This window comes from Phytophthora infestans, genomic scaffold (genome assembly GCF_000142945.1).
Source record: "Phytophthora infestans T30-4 supercont1.48 genomic scaffold, whole genome shotgun sequence".
In the NCBI taxonomy this organism is placed as follows: domain Eukaryota; phylum Oomycota; class Peronosporomycetes; order Peronosporales; family Peronosporaceae; genus Phytophthora; species Phytophthora infestans.
In genome coordinates, this window is record NW_003303711.1 from 172,696 (window position 1) to 182,681 (window position 9,986).

Consider the following 9,986-nt stretch of genomic DNA (forward strand, 5'->3'; position numbering starts at 1 on the left):
CTCACGCACGTGTCCTTTAGCAGCCACTAATGTCGGGGTCCGTGAAACCTTTTATTTTTTTTCCCTCGTATCCAGCACAACGCCGATGTCGTCCCGCCTTACTGCAAAGGAGAAGGCGCGCATGCGTGCCTTCCTGGAGGAAGCTTTCGACAGAGACGAACACGGCACGCCCGGAGAAGACACCAAGACGCTGAAGCAACAGTTCTGGGCCGAGATGCGATCTCACCTGGGCGGCAACGGCCTTTCAACTGGCCTCCTGTCGTTGGACCAGCTTGCAGAGGACGTCATAGACGGCAAGGCGGGAGCGTCACTGTCGGGCACTGTCGTCGTAGTACCAACGCCGGCTGGAACCAGCGTTCCGGTCACAGCGCCTGCCGTGTCTTCGGCGGCGTCGACCGCGAAACCCTCGTCGGGCAAGAAGTCAGCCTCTTCCTCGAAGAAGCCGCCCACGAATTCATCGGAAAAGTCGTCTGCGAAGAAGCCGTCTAAGAAGTCGTCGGAGAAGAAGTCGTCAGCAAAATCGTCGAAGCGAAAGGCCAGCAGCGACTCTTGTGAAGTCAAGCCGCCTCCAAAGAAGCGGCGCTCCTCTGACAAGGGCAAGAAGGCGTTCCCGTTACCGTCGTCCGAGTACGGAAAGCTGGTGGAAGCAAACGCCGAAGCTCCGGTGGTCGTGCTCAAGGCGATCGCAGCAGTTCTCGTCAAAGCGGAGGCGGCCGGGAAAAAGCCGTGGTGCTTGGCGTTCCCCTGGACAGGTCGTCCGTTCTGGTACGACCCACGCGAGTTCCGGCACGTCTATCGCGCACACTGGCGGTTTTGGATGGCCCACCGTCGCGCCTTCTGGAAGTGGGCGTTCCATGCGCCCCTCGAGTCCGGACAACCCGTGAATCTTCGTCGCAAGCGGAAACTTTGCGCCGTTCGGGCCCGTCTCGCCTTCACAAGCTTCTGCATCGAGACTTGGGGGGTTTACGCCTTTCTCGAGAAGTTGGAGCAACAGCCCGAGATGTTTTGGCTGGGCGGGCAGCCTGGGCGTTCCAACCGCGAAGGCTCTACCTACGTGGGGCACCGCGCCGAAAGTTTGACGTACTTGGAGAGGCACGACCACGACAGGTACCAAGCCACGGAGGAGAACGCTCTGGCCCCAGCCAAGATTGACGCGTATGGCTACGACAATCTGCGTTTCATCTTGGAGACGACAGACGCGTTGAACCAGACAGCGGACGAGCCGAACCGGCTTTCGCTCAAAGCTCTGGCGCGCGTTCGCCGGGACCTGATGTCCAATATGAAGTCGAAAGCGTCGTGGTCGGGCGCCAGGACTGAGGAACCTTGGAAGTCGTTGGTCATCAACTTGGAGATCAAGAAGCTCCAGGACAAGCTGACGCCCCAAATCGCGGACGGCTCTTACGAGCTCCCTCCGCCTCGACTCCCGTCCAGCAAGGAACGCAGCCGCGAAGATTGGTCCGACTTCGAAGAGGAGGCGGACGAAGAGGAGGAGAAGGCGGCCGTTCCCGGAGATGACGAAGACGAAGTCCAGGCCGAAGAAGAAGATGATGAAGCCGCCGACAGTGGAGGAGACGACGGTGAAGCTGAAGCAGAGGACGAAGAGGAGGAAGGCTCCGATGAAGAAGACGAAGCCGACGACAAGTCCGCCCACAAGTAGTTTTGGCGTTCCAAAACGCATAATCGTTCCACTCGTAGCTAACACTTAATTTCAGCGTTCCATTTCTCATCCTTTCCATTCGTTTTCCATCGGACGTTCTCTCGTCTGCACGCATTGCCTCTCTTCCCACGCCCACTCTCACTAACACATTGCCGCTTGTAATCCTTCGGCCTCCTCCCAAGGCTAATCTAACTCGTAGCACTCCTCGTTAACGTCCACGGTGACAGTCCCAACCTACGCCATCCACATTCGAAGAGAGTCGTCGCCCTCCAACAGGACGCCGCTCCACCGTTCCAAAACCGCTGCCTCCATAGTTGAACCAGGTAGAGTAACGCTTGGCCAGCGTTCCAAAATACAAAAATACAAATACACCACACCCAGCGTCAGAAGGTAAGCTTCAAAAGCCCAGAGGCGCGACTTGTCAGTCGCACCTCTCTCTCTAACTGGGGGACCAGTTAGAACAGGATTTCTGCGTCGTCGACGTCGGCATTAGCCTCGATCAACCTGGCGCTCTTTCTTAACTCCGGCAGACCCTTCCGTCGACGATTGGCTTCCTCAAACGCGCTTATCAGCGTGCCAAAATCGGGCGCTAACGCGGCCCGCGACAGCCAGAAGGTCTCGTACGTGACGGTAAGCACCAAATACTGCAGTTCATTCTTCTCGACTCTCTTCGCAACTATATCTACAATCGGAGAAGAGACCCCGGTGAACGCGGTCTCTTCCCGCCAATAGATAAGCGTTCCACAAAGCTTGTAGCCGGTAGATCCTCCGGTTGCAAAGGTGCATCCTCGTCGCCGGCGTTCCCTTCTAACGTTTCCGGCACATCATCTGCGAACGGCCGACTCCACCGACCACGAAAGCGTTTCAGGCGATTCACGTTCACAGTGACGACTTTGCTGGGGTGGGAGGGAATTGCAACCTTGTAGACGTTCTCCCCGACTTGGCCGACAATACGGTACGGACCGTGCCAAGAGAACGCCAACTTCTTCGACTTGCGTTCCCCTACTCGAGCTCTGAAAACCTGATACACCCAAACGGCCTCACCTTCCTCATACGTGACCTTCACTTGGGTTTCTAGTCGCTTCTCGTATCGGTCCTGCGCCTTGAGCAGCTGACGTTCCACGAGTCGTCGAGAGTCACGCATCGAGCTGTACAATTTACGCCTGTAAACAGCGACTGCTCTTCCAGTCTTTGCCCGTGTTTAGGAACGCTAGGTCGATCGGCAAGACAGGGTCTCTGCCGTACAAACTAAAGAACGGGGTGTCGCCTAGACCTTCGTGATAGGCCGTCCGGTATGCAAACAAGACTCTGGGCAAGTACACGTTTCAGTCAGTCTGCGTCTCGTTCACGAACATGCGCAACATGCCCATCAGCGTTCCATTGAAGCGCTCCACCAGGCCTTGGGTCTGTGGGTGGTACGCGGCGCCAAACAACTTTTTAATGCCCAAGGTCTCATACAGCGACTTAGCCAGATCCGACGTAAAGTTTGAACCTCGATCACTTAGGAGTCGCTCCAGTACTCCATGACGACAGATCACCCCCTCAATCATCGCATTCACAAACGAGATCGTGTCCAGAGACTCGACCGCGAACGCCTCGGCCCACCGCGTAAAATAATCCACGAATACCAAAATATACTTGTTTCTCCTAGGTGTGACCACTAGAGGGCCGATAGCATCCACAACCAGCAACGAGAACGGTCCGGACAGGTCCTGAATCGGCATTCGTTGCATGAGTCCCGCTCTCCAGGGCATACGGCCCTTTCCACCACTACATATCGAGCACTCTCGCACGTACTCGGCTACGTCTTTTCGCCAGCCGTGCCAGTACGCATGTCTTCGGACTTTGTCAGCGGTCTTCGTCTTGCCAAGGTGAGCGGAGAAGATGTCGGCGTGGCAGTAGTGTAAGACAGTCTCTATGAAGGGGAGCGGGACGGCAGGAACGCTAAAAGTCCTAGCGGGACCAGCGCGCGCTCCCATGTGGACCAGATGCATCAGGACGCCATTGCGAATCACGTAGTGCGGAGACATCTTCAACACTGTCACACGAAGTTGAGGGTCGATAGCTAACGCTCCGTCCTTCAGGAACGCTCTCAGTGCTCGCATCCATGGCACGCGTTCCTGCTCTTCCACAAACTTGTCGTAATCCAGACCAAAAACGTCGATGGGCGAGGGATTTGTAAGCGGGGCTCCCTCCTGCAAGTCTTCTTCTTGCTCCACTTGCGCTAGAGGTTCCGGCACCACCGCAGATTCAGTAGCCGAGTCATCCCCGGGAGCAGCCGTTCCAGTCTGCTCCCCGACTTGGACTAGACCGTCGCCCGTGTTAGTCTCCAGCGTTCCAAGAGGAGTTACCGCTCCGTCTTGAGCAGGAGGAGTGTCGTCTCCGTCGTTCAGGAGATCAGTCATTCGAATGACACTTACCACCGAGGCTTCAGGTCGGTGATACAGCATCGACAAACCATCAGCATGGCCCATAGACGTCCCAGGTTTATGATATACCTTGAACCTTAACTGTGATAACTCCATCGCCCACCGTGCCAACTTAGCGTTGGACGTTCGGGTTTCTTCTCTAAATATCCACGTTAGCGCTTGCTGATCAGTGTACAAGTCAAATTCCGCATGATCCAGGTAGCAACGAAATTTACGCGTAGCTCACACGATTCCCCAGCACTCTATCTCCGTTGTACCACTTGTCTTGTTAATCCAATTTCTCTGAGATCCCACCAACATCTTATTTGCAAAGGCGATAGCTCTGTCACGCCTATCGATCTCCTGCATGAGGCACGCTCCAACCGCTAAGTGAAAAGAGTCCACGTAGAGTTTGAACCTTTTCTTGAAGTCCGGATAGACGAGGATAGGGGGCATCACCAGAGCGCGTTGCAGCTGACGAAACGCGGCCTCGCAGTCGTCGTTCCATCGGAACTCTACCTCCTTCTGCTTTAAGCGTTCCAACGGAGCAGCGATCGCCGCGAAGCCGGGTATATACCGCCTAAAGTAGCTAGTCAAGCCGAGGAACGCTCGCACCGTATGCAAGTCGTGAGGTCTCTCTATGTTCATCACTGCTTTCGCTTTCTCCGGGTTGGGCAATATCCCAGTAGGGGTCACAATATGGCCTAGAAACGCCACCTGGTCCCGTCCCCAATGACACTTCTTCAGCTTCAGTTTGAAGCCAGCTGCTTGAAAGCGTTCCAAAACCTGACGCACTTGAATCAGATGGGTCGGAAAGTCCTCGATGAACACGACACAATCATCTAGGTAAACCAGACACGTTCGCCACTTCAAATTAACCAGCACGTTCTCCATAAGTCGTTCGAACGCAGGGACCGCATTACATAGCCCGAAAGGCATGACTAGCCATTCGTACAGCCCATACTTGCTCGTGAAAGCTGTCTTCTCCACACTACCAGGCTCCATGGAAACGTTCCAGTATCCCGACGCAATATCCATAGTCGAGAAAAGCTTAGCGTTCCCAAGCACGTCTAGGATGTCGTCGATTAACGGCATCGGGTAGCTGTCCTTTACCGTGACAGCGTTCAGCTTTCGGTAGTCGATGCAAAACCGGATCCCTCCATCCGGCTTGCGTATCATCAATACAGGACTGGCCCAAGGGCTAGTCGAGGGCCGTATTAGGCCCAAGTCGAGATACTCCTGGATTTCGGATTCCATCACGTCGCCCTCTGCCTTAGACACTCGGTAAGGAGGTTGCTTGGTAGGTGTGTGCGTTCCCGTGTCGATGTGGAACTGTAAAAGCTCTGTCCGTCCGGGTTTCTTGGAGGTCTCGACGAAGAGGTCCCTCAGGCCCTTCAGCATTTCAGCAAAGAGACGCCTCTGTTCCGCCCCAAGCGAAGAGTCCTGGAAGTCCACCACGAAATCATCCTCGTCCTTGTTGTTCATGGCTGAGGCCATCTCGGCCTCAATCGTTCCCGACGGGCCAGAAGCGTGGCCAGTTGAACGACTTAGGACATCACTGAGGCTCTTCCGCGCTCTGTCGGATTCGGGAAACCTCGCCACACAAGCAGACTCTGGAACGATCGTCGCGGAGGCGACGTGAGTTCCCGACTTAATCTCGACCTCCTCTGTCGATGCGTTACAGACCTCGACTAGTACAGAGCCTTCAGACACCGTGCACAACGTCCTGGCGACTTGTAGGGACTTATCAGATCCGGGAACGCCCTCCACTAAGACGACGGACTGACCCTTCACTGCTCCTCTGACGCTCGACCTTACTAACGCTTGGCTCCCGGGCTTGAGACGGACCGTCGACGATACTGTGGCTGCGTAGGTCTCTTCGATCCTTGTCTCGCCCAGTGGGACCACATCATCGGTCTCTTTTAGCGTCATAGTTTGTCCCTCCAAGTCGATCACCGCTCAGAACGCTCGCAGCGTATCCGTTCCAAGGATAGCGTCCACGAATAAACGGTCGGTCACTACGAAAGGGAGCGTCTTCTCCAGCGTTCCCAGGGTCACGGGCAGGTCAATTACGCCACTTACGCGAACTCCATGGCCCGTCACGCCATCTAAACTTCCTGTGTATGGTCGAAGCGGCTCGGAAGCCCTTCCGAGTCGTTTCAACACGCGTTTGTCGACCAAACTAGCCATAGCGCCGGTGTCGGCCAACATCTCGCAGGGGCAACAGTCAATGTTACCGTCCGATAGAGCTTGTATCCCTCCAACACTGCATATAACTCGTTTGCCTTCAGGCACCACACTATCATCATCATCGAAGACTTCGTAGCTCCGCTCGCACAGGCCAGATCGTCTCCGAGGCCGGGGGGCTCTCTTCGCGTCCACGAAATAGATCTCTGGCTCCTCTTCGGCTATTTCGAGCTTTTTAACTTCCAGCGTTTTGATTGGCAAACCAGGCGTCGCGCCCATTCGCAGAGTTTCTGTAGCGGTCGCCCCAACGGGTCCAGTTGTTTTTGGTGACGCAGGCGCCCTGTCGCGTAACTTGTCGCAAATAGCGCCGACCTCCGCCTCAAAATAACTTCTAGCCCAGACTATTGCGCCATTTAGGAACGCTTCGCTAAGCATTCCCCCAACTTCACAAAGGTGGCTACGGAGCGCCCCTTCGTCCAGAACGTTCTCAGTCGCGGCGTCACGCCGAGGGTCATCCTCACCCTCGCCACCTCTCTCTCTCGGGGGCTCCGTTGTTTTCGGAGGGAGACTTCTCTTTGCACCCCAATCCTTCTTCACGAGTTCGTACACCAGCCTTCGAACCTCTGCACGCCATTGAGACGGCAGCGTCCCGCCACTGTCTTCACAGTCTCGAGATACCGGGATGGTCGCTTCTTCCAGCCTGACGCACACGTTCCTTTCGAACTCTCGTTCTACCATCTTGTCCGGCTCTACAGTCTCATCGCACTCGCCCTCGCTTACAGCAACCACGTTGACCGTCGGCAGTTGCGAGCTCCTTGCTTACACCTCCTTGAAGTCTCGATTGGCACGCTTCGCTACCGTCGACTTCTCTAACGCGTCGGCATACCAATCCAGCCAGTACTCTGGCGTCCCCATATCCCCAGTTGAGACGGCCCGTGTGCGCTCCAAGACAGCTTCCGGTATTCCAAGTGTCACGCTCATATCCGCCAGAGTCGGCTTTCCTAGTCCAGCCGCGTTCCGCTTGGCACGCTCTAGTATCCTCTCGTCGTCCAGCGGGAGCAAACGATCTTCCAGTTCTTTCGCATATTCTTCGGGTTTACTTTTCACGCCCGAGCCTTCACCGAGTTGGAGCATATCCAGCTCCTTGTCAGAGAACAAACGGTCATAGCGACTGGCAGAATTCATCTCTTCGTTATGTCCTTTTTTCTCTCCTTCTCTCGCTACCGTCACCTTGTCCTCATCGTTCCCAGTTCCCACGGCAGCCACAACTTGGCGTGCCTTGAGGCTAGCAGCCTCATCCACATTCGACTCGATAGCATCCTTGTACCTCGTAGAGCTGTTAGCCGGCACCGTTGCCTCCTCTACCGTTCTGCTATCCTCCGAGTCTTCCTCTGCTTCAGCGAAGCATTCCTTTTTTCGTCTCCCCGACGCCTGGGGTCCCTCCGGACCGCGTCGTAGTTCCGTCGAATTTCCCCTTCGACAAAGTACAGCGCTCCGTTGCCTCCACCTTGCCGATTAGCGTCACGGTGGAGCGTTCCGTTGCTCCATCCGTGCTCTCGCTCCCTTGTTCCTGCTCGTCCCTCGAGCTACCCACGTTTTCCTGTTCACTTCTAACTGTCACACTCGCAATGAGAACGCTCCGAGCGCGTTGACTAGTCTCCTTGCTACTCCCGAGAGCCCTCTTAGGTTCCACCGCAATCTTCACTTCCTGTGAGCCTTCAGCCCTCTGTGTGTCGCCAACTAGGCAAGCGGAAGGAGCGACACTTCCTTCCCCTCCCTCTTGCCCCCTTCATTGCTGGGACGTTCCGGTGGGAGTGGCTGCTCTCGTCGAGCTAGCGTTTCCCGCCAGACTACGAAGTTGTACCAGTTCTGGGCAATTCGACATCGAGTGTCCCTTTTGCATGCAGAAGAAGCACTCTAGTCCACGACGCCCTCCATTCCGATTATTGCTAGCTGGTTTGGGCCAGTTACACTCCATCGAATAATGTCCGTCTCGCTGGCAGTGATTGCAGCGTCCTTTGCCTCGCGGACAGTTCTGCCTACTACAACCCTTTCGCTTTCAACGACCGCATACTATCTCGCCTTCAGTCGTTCGCGTGTCCGGTCCCTGTCGGATAATCAGCGGTCCAAGACTAGCGTTCCCGTTTTAAGCTGGGACGCTGGAAGCCTGTGGCGCTTGAGGGACACTCGGAGCCACGCCGTTTGTGTCCAAGCTGCGTTCCAGAGTCCTGTTGGTTGTTCAACATGATCTGGTTTATCAATTGCAGTTGCTAAAGCACTTGCGACTGAGTAGACGCCTGAGCGTTGGCACTCGTTGACCTCGTTCCTTCTCCGGTGAACTCGTCCTCTTCTTCGACAGGCAAGTGCTGATTCTTGTACAGCAGTAACGCACACGCTTCCGGAATGGACGCTACCATACTACCATTCAGGACTGCTCTCATCTGCTTGTTGCGCAGCCCGTCCATGAAGAACTCGAATTGCATGCGGGGCTCGTGGTAGTTTAGAGCTTCGCACATCGTCGAAATACGGTCGCCCCATTCTTCAGCCGACTCGCCGCGGTTTCTCTTAGCGGCCTTGAGTCTCTTCCAGAGTTGCGTCGGAGTCTGACAGATAAAGCGGTTGTGAAAACGCACCCTCAACGTTTCAAAGCCATCGATCCTTGAGTTGTACCACCATTCCTGGCCCACTTTGCCTTTCAGGCATTGCTCGAAGGCCGTTAATCTCATCTGGTCGTCCATGCCGTAGGTGCACTATTCAAAGGAACGCCAAAAAGCGGCGGCTCTCTCGCTCGTGGCCGTGTCAGAGTAAAAAGGAACGATGACCTTTACGGCGTTCCTCAACTCGGTGGGAATCCCAATGTTAGGAGCGTTCCGATACGAACGGTCTCCGGCCGTCGCCATTCCATATCGGCCATCCTGGCCACCGATAGGGTAGGCCATCGGCTCGTAAGGCAGTCCTGAGCTCGTCGGGTTCCTCCAACTCTGTCTGTCGTCGTAGCTCGTATCAGCGTGCCCGCGAAACTCCCCGCCAGTGGTGGCATGTCGCCCACCCGCCTCCCAGGTAGCAGACGATGGAGCCTCCGAGGATATCGGTGCCGAGGTCCAGGCGGGTCGCGTCCCATGGGCGCTCCATCCAGACGTAGGCGTCACAGGAGGTTGAAAACGCCCCGGGCAGAGGCGATCCTGCCCCTCGACTGCTCCAGTCAGGCTGAGGCGTTTGGATTGAAACGCCTCCATACGAAGGGATCGCCGCCATCGGCATCTCTGTCGGAGTCGCAGCTACCGTTCCCGGAGTCATCCTTGGGTTCGCGGCCTCTAGGCTCCGGCGGTCTTCCATTGACGAGGGCGGAGCTCGTGCTTGGCGCAACCCTCCCGACGCATCGTTCAGCGAGAGGCCACGGAGCGCTTGTTGGAAGGAGTCAATTAAGAGCGCTTGGAAGGTCGAGTCTGTGTCTCGCGTCCCACTTCCAACAGTCGACGTCACGGTGGGCCGAGTAGGGCCCTTCCTCGCTCCTCCAGTCGAGACGTTAGCTGGGGCCGCGGTCCTTGCGTCCCTGGAGCGTTCCTCCTCGCTCCTTCCCAATCTTGGTCCTTGCGGACCAGCGGCAGCCGTCACGTTCCTCCCTTCTCCTTTAACAGGGTTCCAAAGGAAGGGCGGGCTGGGTCAAATGTGAACTCCACGCCCCGTTGACTTCCTGGAGCAGTAGCCGTAGGTTTCTGCTCGCGGTTAGAACG